The 21,716-nt window shown below is 34.3% G+C and overlaps 1 protein-coding gene across 5 annotated transcripts in view; it reads right to left on the reverse strand.

The window, feature by feature from the left end:
* Positions 1–21,716, reverse strand: part of LOC109852610 (SH3 and multiple ankyrin repeat domains protein 3-like) — a 96,824-nt gene that overhangs the window by 59,983 nt on the left and 15,125 nt on the right. For all 5 annotated transcript variants that reach the window (XM_020423964.1, XM_020423925.1, XM_020423918.1 and 2 more), the window contains exon 2: positions 5,533–5,594. The gene's annotated coding sequence lies outside the window, so the exon portion shown is untranslated. The remainder of the gene's footprint in view (positions 1–5,532; positions 5,595–21,716) is intronic.

Consider the following 21,716-nt stretch of genomic DNA (forward strand, 5'->3'; position numbering starts at 1 on the left):
AGAGAGAGAGAGAGAGAGAGAGAGAAGAAGAAGAAGAAGAAGAAGAAGAAGAAGAAGAAGAAGAAGGACCTTGTGATTCTGACCGAAGTTATTAGGTGTGAACTGAATTCTCATTAAGAACGCCTCGATGCTCCAAGATTTATTAACGAGTTTTATTCTCCTCACTTTAATGCAGAGAAATGGTCGGAGCAAAGCATGGGCACACCAGTTTATCGTGTGCAGAGCCGTAGTTTCAATTAGATGTGGTAATAATAATGCGCGATTCTCCGGTCTTCCCACCACGAAAGCTCGATGGTTGATGACCCCCTTAGACCCTACGAAGAGAGAGAGATAGATCCTACCTGTCCCGTCGACGCGAACGGGTCCTTAGGCTTTTCCTTCCACCTTCGTGATATCGAGTTGTTAGTCACGGCGTTTCCGGGTTGCAAGACGAGATTCTTCCTACCGATCATGACGTGTCACGCCACAGTCTCGCGTATATTTACCTCTCTTTCTTGCCTTCTGTTCCTCCGCTTCATGATCGCTTTGCCGCTTCAGGTTGGTCCTCTTTCTTTCTCATGCTTTCCACTTCGAGAGTCATGTATTTCAAACGACTATACTTGACGGTCGCTTTAAGTTGATGTCGTCCAACAGCAATGCACGAGAAAATCGATGCAATCAAGAGAATCGATTCATAGGAAGATGTAAGAAGTGCTCTTTCCTCCATCCCCTTCATTTCGTCTATGCGGATTTATTCGCCTTTGATGTTTAACGAAAGTAAAACGACGCGCCCGTTATTGCGAGAGCCAAGTGAACCGACTTCCAATATCTGGCCTACTTTCCATGTTTCAAAGCTCGATCGATATTTTGTGCAGAAAGCACGGATTACGTTGTAGTTGCGCCAAATCGCTCTCCAGCACTGGAAAATCTTACATATATCGATTTTCTTCCAAGCCTCGGCACAGATTCGAGCAAGGGAGCGTAACTGATATCTCGGTTCTTCAGCACAATTTTGATCGCGAAAGATCACAGAAATGTGCCATTCAAGTAAAGTTTTTTCCAGCTCTCGAGTTTTACAAATGTTTGGAATAAAAAAAAAGAAATAAACATACTTCAGTAGAAAACATCAAATATCAAATACTGTATGTATTAATTTTTTTTTAATTTGTTCAAATTATTTTTACAATAAACACATTAATTGATTAAAAACAATAGAAAATGCAAAACATGTGTTCATTTTTAGCTAAAAAAAGATTTATTACTCTTGTCTACTAGAGTTACGGAAAATTTGACGACGTTGCAACAGAGAGAGCTTCTCGAGTGAGATTTAATAAAATGTCGAACATCAGAATCACGTCTGGCTGATAAACACAGGGCGATTTTCCAATCGAATATCCTCTATGCGGCTTGTCGTATTGTCCGTGAATAATTACACGTGGTGTGTACATGTGTGTTATACTGATTGTGTCATGTAACTTGTGGAATGCAAAGAAAAGCGCGCCATCGTGTTTCCGCGAGACGTCAGTTTGCCGCGTGAGACGTAAAATTTACGAAAGAGAGAGAGAGAGAAGAAAAGGTAATGTTTTGATCAGCGTGTGCTGAACATGTCGAAAATTGACGTTACCATGAAAAGGAAGGTAGTGTTTGTGATAACCTAAACAAACAATATCGAAATTGCAATGCAAAAAGCAACGCGCGTCTCGCTTTCTCAGCGATAATATATTTATCTACTAAAAGATTATGCAGAAAAGTATTAAAACATGTGCGAGAAAACAACTGATGAAAATTTTCCGTATCAAGAACACAGAAGTCAACTATGCAATATTGCATGCATATACAAAGTGCGCCTTGTGGTTTACTTTTTTTTTAGATTATATTATCATCTCACTTTTATTTTAGTCTCTTTGTAAAACACTATACGGAATGCAATATTCAACAGTAAAATAAGTGTAATAAATATAATACACTTTACATAACTAGTACATATACATAAAAATGTTTTAAGAAGAAGTGTGAGAAACATAAACAGATTGAAAGATTTCATATAAAAAAGTCATATAAAAAACCAATGAAATTAAGAATTGCTCTGATATCCTTGATTCTTAATTTTATTGGATTATTAATCTTCGCTGGCGGAAGAATGCGAGAAATGAACAGACTTTATTATTTTTTAAATTTTATTAGAGCCTATTTTGGTTTTTATATAGTCAACAATTTGAAACGTTGAATCAAATTCATTTGTTTAATCCCATGTTTCAATTTTAACTAATTGTTTATACACCTATACATATAGAATCATTATCATTGAGAAGAACTGCATTGACGGTCAAAACGTTTGATATTCTACTTACAAGTTTAATAAATTATCAACACAAACAACAACCGTGTTTTTTACTCTCATCTACCCTATTGTATGAATTTATCGTATAAAAAATTTTGATTTAATCTTCAAAATTATAATTGAACATTTTAGAGATGAGTCTTTAAGTTCGTATTTATTATTCTCGAACTCGCTTTAACAAGTCCCGAATGTGTCTTAATATGATCGATATTTGGAGACAGTATATTTAACACTATTCTTACAAGCAAAAGATACTCTATTAATCTTTGAAGACCTTCCATAACGCTTGTAAAAACTCATAACTAGAGTTTCCTTCTTTAGACACAATTAAAAAGTAGTGAAGTAGAAGTAGGGTACAGTAGGGCTTCCTGAGACATGTATCTTGCTTTTGCTAATACCAGCGACGAATGCATAATATTGCGGCGGAACATTTTACACATCTCCACATACAATGATCCACACTGATCCTATTTGCCTGTTTAATGACAAGTCCATTTTTTATATTTTCTCTTAAGGTATCCGTTACAACTTTTCTTATGTCATTTAACGTAGAGTAGTCTGTTAATTTCTCCTCTAAAATATTTACCAATACAGAAGATATCCTGACACGTTAAATGCCGTGGGAGTCACCGATGACCGGCGATGCCAACTTTAATAAAAACACATAATTCAAATAAATAACAATACTTTTAAAAAATTGACTTTATCAATGTTATTTGATAAAGATCTAACCCGTAACGCAATAACTATTTCGAATACTTGACGTCAAAATCAATTTTGAGAGATGTCTCGTTATAGATCGTTCGATCTTTAATTGTATACGACATAATATGAATTACTTGTGTGATCAAAAAGCTCGCAGCTTTTGAAGTTTTTCAATGTTTTAGTTTTATTTCGTGTTTAAATGTATGAAGCATATCGAACTAGTTTTAATATAAACTAATTTTAATTTGTAGTTCAAAGAAATATAAACACCGCGTGGTTTTCTCAGAAATATCGCAGAGATTGATTCCGTTTTTTTGGAATGAAGAAAGTTAAATCCATAACTCTCTTCATACAAATTAATAAATCCTATAAGTTATAATATAATTTCCGTAACGTTATGACGCAAACAGAGCGTTCTCGGAAGAGAGCTTGATGACCAAAAGCATCATTGCAATCAACACACGTAATGATCGGTTTAATAAGACTAATGCGTGATCGTCTTAAACATGTACCTCGAACGCGAGCGGAAGGAAGTGAACGTATCTTTGGCGGCGACACGATATTGTTCCCCTAGCAACTGGTTCGTTCAAGAGACTGATTGTAGATTGTATTACGTTTGCACGCTTTCCACTTCTCACGTAAGAATGCCGCGTAGTGTTTAATATTTGATTTAGAAACGTGCAAAACGGGGCCACTTTTCACATCGATGATACTTAATGACATATCGCTTCGTAACACCTACAAACTGAAAAAACATGTAACGCGACACTGAAAACAAAAATTGAAATCATTTTTGATAAAAGACCAATGAGAGACTGGAATCGATACATTAAACACGGATATCTTCTACAAGCTATTTGTTTTTCATGTAGAAATAAAACATATTTATTTGTATAATAATATTTTTATTCGTGTGTGTAACATTTATTTTACACGTGAGCATAATGTGATCCAATTAACCCTAATCCTGTAAACCCTGGACATTAATGTCCGAGCGATACTTGAAAATGAAAAAATTTTATCATCAACTATTTAGTCGAAGAATTTCTAAAAAATTAAAAGATATATCAAAACTAATATTATTTTCTTAATATAACATGTTAAATAAAGCCTCATGAAAATTTTTACAAAGTTTTTGCAACGTTTTAACCATAAAATAAAAAACTCGTGTCAGACATAAATGTGTAAGATTTACAGGATACGTACCTAAAAAAACGTTTTTGTAGAATTAAGATTAACTACTATGCGATAGACCGACTTATCATGTTCGCGAGAGTAGTAGTAATAATATACAATATATGCACGTATCAAAAATCGTAGAAAATAATATGTATTATTTTCGAAACGTTTGTGTTCTATTAAAATGTTTTTTGTTGCATCAGAAAACATCAATGTAATCGTACGATAAAATTGTGACTGTTTCTACGAAACCGCACGATAATCCTACATGAGCACAACTTTTATACATTCTCTTTTTTTGTTCTGAGTTATTATTATATATGAAATAAAAATAAAGATGCGCGTTGTACACATCTAGTCAAGCTAGCAAAATAAATTTCAGCGCGTTTTTAAAGTTAATTTATCCAAAACTGCAGCCTGAGCAACGGGCTGTGACTCATTTTTACGTAATATCGTTAAAAATAAAAAGAAAATGCGAGAAAAATTATGACAGGTAGTTAGTCATTTATGTTAGTTATTCTCGAAGAAGTTACCTATCGCGCAGTGCACACGCCCTTTGCGCAATGAAAGAGTTAATTAGACGAGAGCGTACCGGAAGATTAGAACGACCTAGAATCGTCCTTTTCTCTCCTCATCTCTGAATGTAACGGTAAAATCGAGATCAGCCAACCTCTAGGCGAATCAAAGGACGAGAACAACGACAAGCGACATCTGTCGCACAAAACGTTCACTACGTTTATTTACATATGAGCAATGTGGAGCGATAAATTGCTGCATTGATATATTTACAGAAAAGGACACAATTTTTCCAATTGTTGAATAAGTTATTGTTAATGACAAATATTAATTTATATAGAAAGTGACCAATAAAGTAGCATGCGCACATTGAACTTTCTCAATAACAGGCAAAAACTAGCAGCGATTATTACAGCAAATTATAATTAATATTTAACAGATTTGTGAGTAAAGTAATTGTATAATGCAGACAACGCGACACAACGCGCGCACGTTAACAAGCACTCGCGTAACCCAAGGCAAATAATATAACGCGCGCACCTAGTGGGCTGTCCTAGTTTTTAGCAAAAAACTTAGCCGGGTTATATTACAAAGAGATATCGAGCATACATAAAGCGATGCGAGCCGGTTTCAGGTAGGTAGTGATACTCCATAATGTATGGATGGAGCGCGACTTCCATATCGGCCACTAAGTGACAATGAGTCCTTGCGTTGAATATATGTATATCGTGCGCACAACTTTCATGAGTTTTATTTGATCTCACTTGAAAATAAGTTATTTTACGGAGTGAAAGAGAGGGGAATTTACTCACCATAATCGGAGCGCGATCTCGCCGCTCGGATACAGAAGAAGGTGATCTGTTGACCGCAGCATCTGCAACAGAGGAAAATTTTCTTTCAGCCACGTTAATTTACCGTTAGATTTATCGGTGTTATATGCTTCCGGCATTGGGTATTACACGCGATTGTTTTGATTGAAGAAACAATGAAAAAAAAAAGATAAAGAGAATTGGAAAATCATAATTAGCTAATATTTATAAAATTATAATAAATTTAATTGCATTAAATATATATACTCAATTTATTTTTGAAGTATCAAAGTAAAGGATTACAGATAAACAGAGCGACATAGCTATAGACGTAGTGTATAAGTCTGCGTCATTAGCTTCTGCAATCACGGTATATCGCGCATCTTTGCTGATAAACGACCATGAGAACTATGACGACAACGGGCGTGTAAAATGTGCTTATCCATGCCGCAAGGAGATTTAATCTGATTGGCTATTATATACGTGACGTACAATAATCTCCGCTGCGGTGCTTGCAGTGCGCGTGAGCGAATAGAAACGTTCGAGCGTACAACCCGCGTTGTTGTTCATGCGATACAAAATCGATACTTTCCCTTATCGCGGCCCTCGCACTGACCTATCGGGCGTATCGGATAATTGAGTGAACTCTGAAAGACGATAATAAATTAATCATCTAGTTATAGTTGTGCATAATGAGATGACTTTACAGCGCGTCGCTGGTGCGCAACACGTAGATACTACGGGTTGTGTATACAAGTTCTCTCGATCAGTGACACAGAGATTTTCTTCCTTTTTCTTTCTTTCTGTCTTCTGGAAAGCACCAACGCGTCATATAGATTAAAACACAAAAACGCGAAATATAAGAGAGAAAACTTGCGTTTTCCTTGTAATTTATATTATACAAGGGAAAATTGTTTATTATTGTGTACGCACGCCTCTCTCTCTCATCATTATTAACGGAATTACTCGATCTCGGCCATTGTTTTTCACTTCGGAATTAGCTAATAATTACAACCTGTCTCTAATTTATGTACAATATATATTTTTCGAAATCGCTTTAATCATGTGAAAGATCTTGAAATGCTCAAACAATACAACTTTTAAAAGATACGTTCTAAAATCCTACCTTGATAACCAAAAATTATAGTACACATGATGTGAAATACAGCATTTTAGTAACCAAGGTAGGATTTTGAAATGTATCTAAATAGTTGAGCGATATCTGACTCGTGTTAATGCCGCTTGCGTTTTTTCAGCGAGAAACAAGAAATGAGATATGTGTACACACATACATGTAGCAATCTTCGTGAAGAATTTTACAACGACCTGGATTTTACTTTACATCGCATCTCGTACGAGAATTTCACCTTCTTATGGATATATATCGGTGTTTTCCTACGCCGTTGGACGTGCACGCTGTGTATGCATATCCTTTTAAAGGCGTATCCATACGTGCATTCAACGAGACAACGAAGGAAAACATGGGGGTGCGCATATGTATATACCAGCCTCGGAACCGGCTATAAATAAAAATATGTTTATTTCTCCTTAATCCAGGGAAACGACGCGATATCGCGTCGCGTTTTCGGACCGGTTTCCGCTAACACATTTCCAAAGATGTGCGTGAAAGGGCGCACATCGCGTACTTTAATGCGATTATAATAAAAAAATTCCCACGAATTCCCTAATTATCATGAGATTATTGCGCGACACGTGTGTAAACATAACACATAGTTAAATATTGGAATCTATAGTTTCAACGAATGTGCGGTAATTGTTAAATTAAACACAAGCAAACTATTTATATATGAGAATATTTATATATGAAAATCGGAATTATTGGACAATATATAAAATTTAAGTAAACTTTAAGTGCAAATCATATGTGTTTGTTAATGATTAAATTTTTATTTTCGTCAGTTTTAACTATTAAATTTATTCTTTTATTAACCGCCGATTATCAATCGTCATGCTTTATTTGTAAATTTGGTACGAATCATATACAGACTATATACAGACTATACAGACTATATAATATATATATATATACAACGTTAATCACACAGTCCTTGACATTTATATTTTGAATTTATTAATTTAACCAAGTGGGAAAGGAAACCAATTAAATTATATTACTGATAATTGTTACCTATCCTGGGGTTAAGTATATCGTAGTTAAGCATTAGGTGAGACTATTTAAATCGTGAATGATATGACCGGCGATCGTAAAGCAATATTAAGTATATACTACACGATTTCCAAGTCAACAACAGTATAACTTGTCATCAGTCGCCAAACAAAAAAGTCGTTTGGCTGACACTGCGAATTAGGATGTAAAAATCATACAATTAGTTCACACACACAAGCTCAAATTTTTTAAATAAAAAATAATCTTACTAAAGTGTTTAAGTTTGAAAATTAGAGTTTAACGTAAAAAGTAATCAATGCATTTTTTTTAAGTAGATATTTCTAAAAACTAATCTGATCCCAAAAGTTTCTTAATGTTAAGATTAAGTTTATAAACAAAAATTTAAGTATTAGTAAGTCAAAGTTTTTTATTTACAATTAGAAATAACAACTATGAACGAGTAAGTTATCAAACTCGTAAAAAAAATCCCACTTCCTTTTTTAATTCTAATATCTAATAAGTTTTATGAAACGTTAATGAAACGTTCTCCATGTGTGAATTAATTGTAAACACATATTTATCGCGCCGCCGAGAATCTTTGACATGTGCGGAATATTTTTACTTATAATAAATAATATAAAATTAATTTGTACATTGACATGCTTATGGCACAACGAAAGGCGTACGAGAGAGGCGTTTACGATGGTGTCTGTTGACGGTTTCATATAGTTGATATTAGCGCGCAATATTACGCGTGCGCGTATCGGAAGGTAGATCCGTTAGATAAACTCGAGCGGAGAAAGGGAGAGAGAAAAAAGGAAAATAGAGCTCGCGCCGAGATTAATGAAGCCGACCGATCGTTCGAGCGAGAATAGGTCGAGGTTCTCAACACTTTCACCGAATAATACGTCGACACGTAACGACCGCTAATTGCTTCTCGTAATTTTAATTAATCCGCGTCGTGTACATACAAGGCGTGATGCCGGCAGAAAGACGGAAATCCCTGTAGCGACGCTGTAGAAAAGGCGTGAATAAGTGATACTTCCATCGCGCGTCTTCCGCGAAGATTTATTTCTCGCCGCATTCTTGGAGTAAACAAGCTGCTGCGGTCTTACATAATGTCTTCCGATATTTCATTGCGATTGCGCATATAACACCGATATCATTGCGCGAGATCGCGCGCATATTATTAATTATAACATTTTTCGTCTGTCTTACAATCAGTAAAATTACATAGCCGAGTAAAGTTATATTATTGAGAATAAACAACTAACTTCATACACCGTTCTTTTTTAACACCTGTACCTATTATTTTTTATCATTATATAACATAAACTCTCTAATTGACAAATAACAGTCTACAATTTATACTAAGTTTTTGATAAGTCCGTCGGCTGCCGTAGAAAACGATTGACCGAATAGATTCTCAAAATGTTAACAGGCATGTCACAAAAAGAGCTTAATTGTGGCACGTCTCTCATGGGAACGCTAAATCATGGGTTCTCTTGTGAGAAACAATAGCGAGAAAAAAAAGCGAAATGGTTGGCAAAGTCGTTTCGCGAGAAGACGCAAAGAGAGCGAAAACCCTTCTTCTCTCTATTTTGCGAGGATCCCACGCCAGTGTCCTACACGCGATTTCCTAATTCTTCTAAGATCTCATCAGTTTCAAAAATCCTTCTCACAAAATATTGTATATTTTTTCGATCTAAGAAACACATTGATAGACAAAATTATAAACCAGAAACTATCACTTGAAACGTATCTATTACTTTATCATATTGTTATCTTTAATACGAGACAATATGTACTTTGGCTATATTTTAACACGAGAAACTATCATTCTAGATTTATTTGATTATATAAAATTGTTCTAGATTTCAAAGTTATTAGCTTATCATTCACCATTTTCCGAAATAACTTTATCATTAAAATATCATATTGACAAATAGAGATTTTACTGAGAAAAATTTTAAAATGTTGAAACTTCCAAACACAATAAAAAATAGATTTAAATGGATAGATTAAAAATTGATGGATTGAGAATAATATTCAAAATTAGAATAAAGTATAGCTACGGATTATATAACTGTTATTGACTGTTAAAACAGCCGATTGAAGAGATTTTAAACTGTTCATTGCGAATCGATTTCCGATGTCAATTGCCGATAGTATACGTGGGTTACCGGATCACACTCGCAACAGCCCACACTTATAAATTGTCGGCGAGTAGGTTACATTATACCGCATATTTTCTTCGTTGACCTATCGCGAGACGGGGCTGGCGCATAAACAGGAAAGATATGAAGAAGGCGAGCAAAGCACATAGAAATAATAACATTACAAGATATGCTGTTTTGTACCAACTTGGTGCGCGCACGTACGATGTTGCCTTGTACTTTTACGTAACAGGCTCAAGCAACGAGTTTAGCTTTGCATCACACATGTCTAAACCTAGATCGCTGACTTGTGCTTTTAGCATATGACAGTACTGAGGCACGAAAGATTTCCGGTTTCAGCCATGTTATCTCCAACAAAATGACCGACCCTGACTTTTTCAAGTTAAACATATAAAAGCCGTATACATAAAAAATATTTTTTTACTTAAAGTAGTTAGAAAGTGTATAAAATAAAAAAAAATCATTAATTTTAATTACAGGTGCATAAAATAGTAATTAACCTGACTCAAAGAAAATCTAAAACGTGTATAATGTTTACTTAAAACATAACCTTAAAATAGATAGTCTATAATATAGACTATAGTACATGTCTATATCAGACATGTTCAGCGATGGAGAAGAGGAAAGTTTCGCCCACCACTTCGGCTCCAGCGTTTGGATATGTCTGCCTTAAAAAGTCATAAAACTCGCATTAGAGAAGTAAATTCTGTGCGCAAAAATCGTTTGGACGATTGACAGGCACATTAGAAAGACTACATACATAGAGAAACGAAAATAAAACTTGCATATTTTGTACAAACATGTACGTTCTATTTACATAAATAAAAACCATTTATTTTTTTCAACCTATTATGCAGTCATTGGCATTATTTATGCTACAATATTGGAAAAACGAATCACTATACACACAATTGCGTAAAACGCTAGAAAAGCAACGGTTCAACCGGCTCATGTGGAATTGCGTTCCGATATTCACTGCCAGTATTAAAAATCTATCTTTACATCACATGTGCTATATAGATTTTCAGTATTGGTAGTGAATATTGGAACGCGTTGGCGCCACTTTCTTGGTGGTAAGATGGCCGAATCCGAAAATCCTGCCGGACACAACTATTCAGCCGAAGTCAGCGATCTAGATTTAGTTTAGACATTTTTGCTTTGCATGCCTTCGGAAAGACAGTGAGCGAACGTTATCCGAAACAGGAGAGAGAGAGAGAGATGCTGCGATCTAAAATAATCAATTTTTATTTTTTTTGCTTTTTCTTCGCAGATGTCACTATTCGCACATAAAAATTTTTTTTGTTTAGTATGAAAATCGTATTAGTCAATATATTAATCGCGCGGCATGTGACATTTATGTCAAAAACTATATAATTTTGTTTAATCATAAAACAAAAAAAGCAAACTAAATAGATTAGATAAGTAAAATATTAATTCGTACAATACAAATATTATATTATGTGCGAAACAAATGTAATTCAAATATTTTACAATGCATAAACGATGTAAAAGTTAATTCAGTTTTTGATTTATTAATTATGTATTTATAATTCATTTGTAAATATTTTGTGAAAATGTATATGTAATAAACAAAAAAACACATTTCTTTAGGAACATAAAACTTCGTTTGACGATAAAGCGTACAAAACTGCAAATCTCAACACTGATGCGTATGATTTTTTCTTCTAAACGTGCACTTTCTTGTGCTACATAATTGGGAAGTTCTCGACAAGTACGTTCGTTCGTTCATTCGATCGATCGATCGATACTGCAGTAACGTCCTGTACCGCGTTCTGCACAAGAACCTTGGAATTCCGCAAATTCCTGCGGTACCATTTGACGCACCCTACGTGTACCACTCTAGACGCTCTTTCGTGAATCTTGAAGGGACAGTGGCGTAGACAAAGGGCAAGTTTCTTATCTCCTGCGTAATAGTTGAAATAGTAAGATATAAATTTGTTAACTATTGAGATTCTTTTATTAGATTAATTATTTATAGATAAAGTGTATTGCAGACGTTAAGTACGATAAGATAACACCAATTTACTTTTATCATAAATGAGCATATATTTATGTGTGAACATCTTTCGTGAGTCATCTTTTGCGTTGTATAATAATCGATTTCTATGTCTTGGTAGTTTTTGTGCTATTAGCAATACACGATTTTAGTTGAGTAATTAAAAGCATGAGCGATTCTCTAAATTGTAGTTCTTCACTTACGCTGTTGATTTGGTATACGTTGTCGCAGCCAAACACCACGCACAATCAACTGCACACATGCCTCTACGTATATCCTTAATATCTTCTGGTGAATCGATACTCATTAGAATGCATTGGCATTCTTTCCGACCATGTACACTCGAGGAAGGAACGAAAGGATAATGGTAAAATCTCTTCCTTGTACGGTTTTTAACAACCTACGAGTTTAACTATTCCGTGCATCCTTAACATTTCGGCATTATGCTTCCGCCGATTAGCTCTACGAACAACAGCTGACAGTTTAAGTTGTCATTTTGTGAACAAACATTTATATAAATCAGATCGCTATAGTCAATAATTCATTACGGTGAAAAGAGATTAAACTCAATTTGATGTTTCATTTTTTTCAAGTAAAAGTCATGCAATAAAAATAACTTACATTTAGACAAATATAAATAACTTCGCAGTATGTTCGAAGCTCAAACGTTGCGCAAAATACAAGTTTTCTTATTTTCTTTTACTTTATTGCATAACAAATTGTCGATATGCAATTGTCGATATGATAAACCGATTCATCGGTGTACGTACATATGTACAATAGTACGCTGTTGCTGCTGCATTGATATAAATGACGTCAGCGGTGACGATTGATTAGACAGAAAGAAGCACTTACTATACTAACCCTGCATTAGCCTAATGACCGCGAATGCAGGTGATCTGGTGATCTACGATTAATGCTCTCTCTCTCTCTCTCTTTCTCTCTCTCTCTCTCTCTCTCTCTCTCTCTCTCTCTCTCTCTCTCTCTCTCTCTCTCTCTTCTATCTCACCGGCGAGATATCTGCAGCAGATCTACGGATAAGCGCCATAGGATTACTTACAGTCACGGATCCCGCTCGCGCGCACGCTCATCATGCGTTTTGCGAGAGATAACAAGTTGCCCGTGCGTTCTCGTTGAATGCATATCTTGCAAAAGACGCGTACGTATGTTTGTTTATTCAAAGTTAAAATAAAAGAAGAAAAGAAAAACCTCAGATGCAAACCGAGACACACACACACGCGAGCGCGCGCACATGTACAGAAGGTAATTTATATTTCTCGCTAAATACACCTAAGAACTGTTTTCTTTTAACCTGCTAGTCTAGTAAACATAAAGTAATGACATTGATTTGATAAAGAACCTTAATCAACTAACGCGAATGATAAAGCGAGTCTAACGAAGACAATTTGCGATTGATGATTTGTAATAAATAATGCATATATCGCGGCGAAAATCGTTAAGTGATGTGCAAACTTGCAATTTCCGAAATAAACAAAATAAGAGAGATTCAATCAAGCCACGCACTAACAAACAACTAACTCGACGAAAGTATAAGAGCAAAAGTTGTTAATTTTATGTTAAAAAAAATTGCGCGGACAATGAATCGGTAAACAAAATTAATCGACGCAATTAATCACTATTGGGATCCAGTTAAATTAGCATTTAAAGAACCTGATGCGTCTTTTAGGACCAGGAGCTAAACGCAAAACGGCATGGAAATTTATTAAAAGCGGAATTAATAACTCCACCGTTCATCAGTTTAATATAATTCCTTTTATAATGCTCTATCCCCTTAAGCAGAGAGCAAAAGTCTTTACGTGCTCGCGCGTTTTCCATCTTCCTCGTTCTTTTTATATCTCTTTTCGCTCCGGTCTCTTCTTCAGATTCGAGAAAAATCAGATTTCTTTTTTATTTAACTTTTATTTATAACTTTAGTCATTGCAAATCATTATTACATTATTATTACATTATTGCTTTGCATGTGATGATGATTTAGCACTACACAAATATCAATACAGGAAACATAATTTATATAATTATTATTTTTTCTTACAATAATTGTTGTACCAACCAATTAATTTTTACGTGATAAATATCTCGACGAGCAAACATTACAGCTGATTTTCTGTTTTATAACGTGCATTTTCACTTTCTACTTAAGATAAAAAACGAAAGTGCAAATCAACTGTTTTTTAAAATAAATTTCTACATAATTTTTATTTACTTTTTAATAAGTAAGTACTGCATTTCTATTTGAACACGAAAAAAGATCTCAACAATTATAGTTGACCTTAATAGTTATATTAAAACAAAATAAAATACAAAAAGCATGTTTTACAGTTCCAAACGATCATATATTACGCACGAAACGGTGCCAAATGTGCCTTTGATGGCACAAATCGAAAGTGAGAAAGAAAGAAAAAATGTGTAAGAAACGCGTGTTAATTATCTTTCACGGATCTCATGATCGGGTACACGCGCCGAAAGTCACGCGAGCCGTCACGCGCGCGCATATTGATATTCCTTGAGTAACAAACGAGAGATGCACGAACGAAATCGAGACATAAGCGGATTCCACGCTTGAAACAAGTTTATTTCAAGTCTCCACTGTGGTCCAATCAATTTAATCAATTCTTATGTAGTCCAATCAAGGCCAATAAGATTATTACAATCATTCACTGAACGTACATTATTGGATTCACAAATTTATTACCATATAACATTAGTATAAAATGCATGTATATGTTCAAGTACTTATTAGTGAGAAATCATGTTATTACAAAAGTTATTACATTAATATAATTCTTAAAGTAAGAAATAAGTATGTATTAACTAGTGTATCTGCAATGAATAATGAAATTACATCAAATAAATTATAAATTATAAATTATTTTATATTATTGAAAATTAAAAAATTAAAAACAAAGTTTTACAATAAATAACGTAAATAGAAAAACATCGGAATCAACATATAATATCAACATATGTCATTCGCACAAGTAAGTATCTATGTAACTATATTTTGATACAAGTTGAAAATATGACGTAACTTATTGATGTATCTTGCTCATATGGTGTTTATGTACACTAACGATTAAAAATTTGCGGAAGAGGCGTGGAGAAACCAGCTCTCTTGCCTTTAGATCTCCGCGTTTATTCCACGAAGTTTTGATCGCTAGTATACATCTACATTGCTCTCGAATGTAGAATAGAATTATTAACTAATATTATAAAGACGTTTTTCAATATTTCTTAATAGCTATCTTCATTCGATGCGATGCGATGCGATGCGATGCGCTGAGCAGCTTATGTATATACTTTTACGTACGATCGATTGCAATCTTCAACACACGGGAAATTCCTTCTCTCGATTCGTGACGGATAGACGACGCAGGAAAAACCACTACGGCACATCACACCAGACTAGGAACATAATAAAAAACGAAAGATTCTCCTCTATGAGAGAAAGAGAGAAGAAACCTTCGCATGTTCCCGGATAATGCGATACAACAGGTGATATGCGCCGTCGTGGTGATTCCTACGTCGAAAAGAGATAACTCGGACGCACACACACTCTTTGGGGGATGCACACCTTTCCGCAGCTCCGAAAACTCCCTTGTCCGAAAGAACCAAACAAAAACAATATGTGAATAAAAATTCATTTTTTTGAAAAGATACCTTTTGCACATACTTTTTTCAAAATATTGTACGTGATTACAGAGAACTGCTTTTATCTAAGTTGAGTCGCGAGAGAGAAATTAGCGTAAGAATAAAAGCATATCACGATATGCAAAAATTAAAAAGCGATAGTTTCACGTAAGTATCGTTCAAAGAAATTCTGAAAAAAAATCTAAGAAAAGAACAGCGAAGTATTTAAAGAAAACACCAAACAAATGCGTTCTATGCAGAAGGAATTGTTAGTGACATGTTTCACAGCGCGCGCGAAAGTAAAGTTGTTGGCGATAACACAAGTCGTCGACATAGTGCTGATAAAAGTGAGAAGCAGAGCAACAGGATGAAATCCGAGTAGAAAAAGAGAGAAAGCAAAATAGAATCACGCAATTTGCGTTGTACGATGCTATACGACGTGTAGCCAGACGAGCAAACACAGGACTTAATTACAGTGCGTACGATGTTGAAAAACACGAGCGAAGTTTTGCCGCGAGAAAACTTTCAAATAACTCGCGAATGAAATAAAAAGTGAAATACGCAATTACCTCTGGTACGTTAACAAATTTAATGTAACAGATATACGCGAGTTATTGATAAAAATTTCACATTGAGAAAATTCTTTCTTTCTTTAATTAATTTCACTTTGTGAAAGTATAATATTTTTTGTTACACGCACATATATGCGCCAAAATAGAAGAATATTCGAATGCTGATGTTTGCTTTTTAATTTTTACGATAAGTATACCGATTTTTTCCCGTTTGTCTTTGTCGCGCATTTACCGTCGTGTGAAATACGCAAAAATATTACAAGGCTACGTAACGCAGCGAGCGAATGAGCCACGGGAAAATGCATAATCGACGGAATTCGAAAGGTAATTAGATTTACAACTGTATGCAGCAGCGCGCTCTATACGCGTAATATATCTCGAATACATATGTTGTGTGTGTCATATATAAGACGTAACGAAAGGTAACTTGCTGCAATCTCCAGTAATAAGTGCTGGCTTGTGCTTGGCCTGCGTTGCTTGTGCTTAGATACGCGGTTGATCAAGATGAAATTGTCACAAGTGATATAGCGTGTCAGCGAAAGTGTTCCGCTTGACAAGAAGTCTGAATGAAGAACATACATTATATCGCGTTTAATAACGTTTTAAGACTATCCTATTTTGAGCTCAATGAACGATAGCATGTCACGAACGACTGAATCTTTCTATCGCAGTACTGGTGGACAATACGTGACAGAATAGAAAATAATTATTTATTCACAAAGATAAAATAGAAATTTTTACGTAAAAATTTTACGTTGCCTTCATGATTTTATTCAATATATTTTACCAGTCCTAGGACGTACGAAAAAATGCGTTAAAGATTCGCATTAGTAAATTTTGTATTGGTTCTGATAAGACTCTGTGTTTAGACAAAGTTTTAATTATTTTATTGAGACTGTTCATTGTTCTAGTTCGCGACTTCGGCTGTTCGTCTCATTTTTGTCTGGTACCATCGTGCGGTGCGGCGGCGACTTACAATCTTTTTGTTACAAATTCAATCACGACATTCAATCATGAACAATCTAATCGTCTTTTTCGAAAAAACCTTTTTTTTTTCAATGCAAAATAGAAAAAGCAATTTTGTCACATAATATATTATAAATTTATACTGCACACAATTAGAAAACAAATGTAAAGATATGTTTATGGCAAAAAATCGAATTTGATTTATGAATTATTTCAACGCGCTGCACAAAGTAGTATCACAGATCGGTAGTTAGCAGAGTCGTAATTGCTAATAAATATGGTTGAACGTTCGTTAACTAACTTGCAACATTTAGAGATAACATGTACAGACCACTCTATATGCTGTTGTTGTCTTTTGTTAATTAGTAATACCAAACTTATATAATTTTGGAGATTTTGTCAAAAAGAGATATACATAATTTGCATTTACATTATATAGATAAGAGAAATTTATGAAATATTTTCCACAAAACCAAAAACTAGTTTACGTTTTTGTCACACGATCACATTGAGAATTTTAATGACGTACAAATAAAAGTACCGATACGATTACATATGAAGGCAATTATAGCTTGTGGCTAAAGGCGAATTGCTAAATAGCTGATGAATTCTGACAATTAATTATTGCGTGATACCTCTCGTTAGTTTTAAGAGTCATGTGAGAGCCCAAGATTGAAGGTGATTTTTCCAATGATAGAATGAAAAAGTAAAATAAGTGCGCGAATATAAGTCTGATATGAACAATTAACGATGTATAAGCTAAAGATAACAGAAAAATTATAAGGCCAGAAAGAACCAACAAAAATCAGAAATATAGCTACTAGCTAGCAAATTGCATGTTAACCCTTCATCTATACAGACTTAACAAAAATAACTTACAAATACTGCAGACTGAGTCTGTGAGATCCACGCGACTTTAAGATCAAATATCTCCGCGAAAAATTAATAGTTTTTTACTGTTTTTGTTTTTGAATCGAAAGTTTGAACGATTCTAAAAAAAACGTCGATAAAAAAAACAAAAACAAAAAAAACAGATTGAAAAAATCTTTAGTAGTTTTGATGAGATATAAGCGTTAAAAAAAAAAAACTGATTTTTTTCTGAAAACGCCAATGCGCAATTTTTGAGTGGGTCTGGAAGACCAAGTCTTCAGACGAAAGGTTAATTTGACAAAAGATTAACGTTAAACTTTAATCTTTTTATCAAGAAAAAGTAAAGTGTACCAAAAATCAAATACTTGCTAAACTTTTCTATATTCTCGAAGCATTGTAAATATGCTCCGTTTCGCTCATTGTAGTTTCCCTTTGTTGAAAACTCAATCGCTCGCAACTTCAACGATGACGACAATAATAACGAAGAAACACCTGTACACAGACATAAAATTTACAGAATCTGTATTTTTATCGTAGCACTGCAGCAATCATTATTAAGAAAAGTACAAGTTTATGATTACCTAACCCTAACCTACCTTAATCTAATTAAGAAAAATGAAATACACTCCAGGTAAAACTTAATAATAATGTCGATCTTTTTCTATTGAATCTCAAGTTTCTGTAACATTAAATGATATGAGATAATGAATATTTCTCTGAGATTGGATAAAAAATCGTACCACTAACAATTGACAGACTTGATGAATTGACAAGACGTACATGATAATTACCATCGCGATCACTATGTGAGCCATAAATGTAGATGGAGAACTGCGTGAAGAACGAACCATTTCACTCGAGACGACAAGAGGAACTGAGGCAGCAGAACAGCTCGGTGGTTTCTGTATGCGTCATTTTTTGAGATCGTCTTTAGTTTCAAGTAACGGTCAACATCATCGCTATCGTCGTCTTCGACCATCGTCAGCATTGTTGGCAACTCGATAATGCGACAAGCTTTTAATACTTGTTTAGAATGACATTCGAATTATTCTGATGTGAAAATATATTATTCGAATATGTTATTCACACAACCTTCGTTTTTATGTTATTTGCTTTAATTTAACTTTACTTTTATTTATACGAAAAATATAAAAGTAGTTTTGTTTATTTTCTCTAGTTTATAAATTATAATTTTTTAAAATAACTATAAACAAAAATAATAATACTCATACAAAATCTTTTAAAGTTATTTTATTATAATATACCTTTGCAGGCTGTTAATGATAGATTAAATAATAATAAAGACATAAAGTAACAACAAAAGACATGAAAGGAAGTGAGAACGAAACTGTAACCCGATATATTCGTAATAATAACGAACGTAAGCAGAAGTGTAGTCTTAACAGAAAAAAAGAGCAAATGACGTTGAATAGAGACAAGAAAATATTTGTACTTTGAATACTAAGAATAGCGATCCAAGTATACTTATAAAATTTCAAAAATAAAAATAAGAAACTGATAAATAATCTATTGCGAGAAGCTTAAAGAAGAATTCTAAGAAGAAATATTATATCTATTCTCAAGAAATTGATAAGTATAATCGCGAAGAAACGTGAACCTACTCTTGTCCGAGAATTTATCGTTGGCAAGACTTGACTAATTATCTCGATGTTTGCGAGAAGGTAAAAAGAATAAAATGAAAAAAACGTCATTCTCGCTAATAACAAATCAGAAGAATATAAAGATTGCCCGAGCATAAAAATGTTAAAATTACACACAAAATTTCCTTCAAAAGCGAGACGATAGAATAATTGCGTGTGTCACATACTTTTCGTGATCACCCGCAAACTCGCTGAAGATTACTTGCCCTTTCTTCAGACTATGATAATTGACACTCGGCCGAGAGTCGAGAACAGTCGTTTCGTTCGATATTTCAATGCACGCGATTCTTACCAATTGTGCGAATATCGCAGAGAACAAGCGTGAACTCGTGAGAACCAAACGACGCAAATATTATCGTATATTACGTACACATATAGCAAATCAATGCGTGCATATACATGTCGATGTATGCGCGATGTGTTCCAAGTGCTAATTACAAACGAGATACGTATTACGTGCGTGTATAGCGACTCGTACATATATTCGCGCGGACTCAGAGTCGTCGGTCTCGCACAGCTGTATTACCAGGTTTGTGCACGTTATGCGATGATAACCATACCAACAACCACCGTCCACACAATACTGGATAGGATAGGTTACGAGTCTCCTGTGTAACAGGGGCGTGGCCATCCATGCAACGGATGCATGTGTAATACATACGATGAGCAACACACGTATTCACGTGAAATTTATTCCACCCCACCGTATGTTTTCACTCAGAGTTCGCTATATAGTAAATACGCACTGAGATATATACAGAAATTCACCACCAATTACATTTGAAATAATCAGACGACGCCAAAGAACGGCGGAGTGAATCGGAATAAGTTGAAATGACAATTTCTCTCGGAGTAAATTTTATTTTATCAGCTTATATTGAAGATATAGATTAAGTTATGTCAGAAAACGCTAATATCAGAGAGAACACAACAAAGAGAAGTAATCAAAAAATGAGAATATAATTTAAACTGCATGCATTTGTGTGTATAATTAAAAAAAAAACAAATCAGTTAAGCAATTCACGCACGCGTTTCCAAGTAAAATGTTTTAGAAAGACAATTTATTTAAAAAATAAGAAATTGCAGCTAAAATTCGCTTACGAATGCTCGTAATGCGCGTGAATTATAGAATAGACATGTAATTACAACCACGTAGCATGCACTCGTGGTCAGCCACCAACTTACAAGCAGTTATTGGTGTTGGCATGTATTGGGAGGATAAGCGTATATATCTATTTCCAGTTATGATGTTCGTGTAATAAAAGTGCGATGTGTTCGCGCGTATGTTGCTCCTAACGAGCACGTGGCTGTACAAAGTTTCGCGCCGCTAACTATAAGGTCATTACGAGTCCCGTTTTGTACTATGGAATTCAACGGGCATCTGATATTTTAATATTTAAACTTTTGATTCTCAACCGAACAATTGAAACAAAAAAATACTAAAAATACGCATTTTTCTGAACGTTTAATTTTATAGTTTAATTTTATAGTTCTAAATTACAGGTAAAATGTCTTTCTCTATACATAATTATTTTAATAATTTTAATAATTTTATTTTAAATGTATACTTGCAATAAAAATTGAAAATATTGTTTATAATTGTACTTATTAATCGCTATATTTGCAACCTAAAATATAATTAACTCGCAATTTTCAAAAGCATTGTTTAATTGCAGTTTCATATGTGAGATAAAGGTATCTTTCAAAATAGCAATTTTTTTTATCTCGACTAATCTTGGTTATCATTTAGAAACTAGATTATGACAAGTTCTATCCTCCCATATAACAAATACGATTGTGATCGCGGATATACGCGTTTATGATAGTTTTTCTTTCAGTACGTAAAGAAATCCGGTACAGCTGGACACTTTCACGGCCGTTCTGCAGTGGCAATAATTAGCATTGCACACTAATTACTCCAGATCGCGTGGCTACAATCGTGATCCAATACGTGATGCGAAGTAATTTTACTTCGGGAAAAGCAACCGAAATAATAATCGAAAATCTACGTATTTTGACTCACATCGAACAGAAGGAGAAAATAGGTGTAAGATGGACCTGTTTAACACTTGTTAATTTGCATCGAACATTGTGAAATTGAAGCACATGTAACTGGGAATAATATCTTCTTTTTCTGACGTGTAAGTG

The sequence above is a fragment of the Pseudomyrmex gracilis genome, unplaced genomic scaffold, assembly GCF_002006095.1.
Source record: "Pseudomyrmex gracilis isolate BER0280 unplaced genomic scaffold, ASM200609v1 scaffold_1, whole genome shotgun sequence".
Lineage (NCBI taxonomy): Eukaryota > Metazoa > Arthropoda > Insecta > Hymenoptera > Formicidae > Pseudomyrmex > Pseudomyrmex gracilis.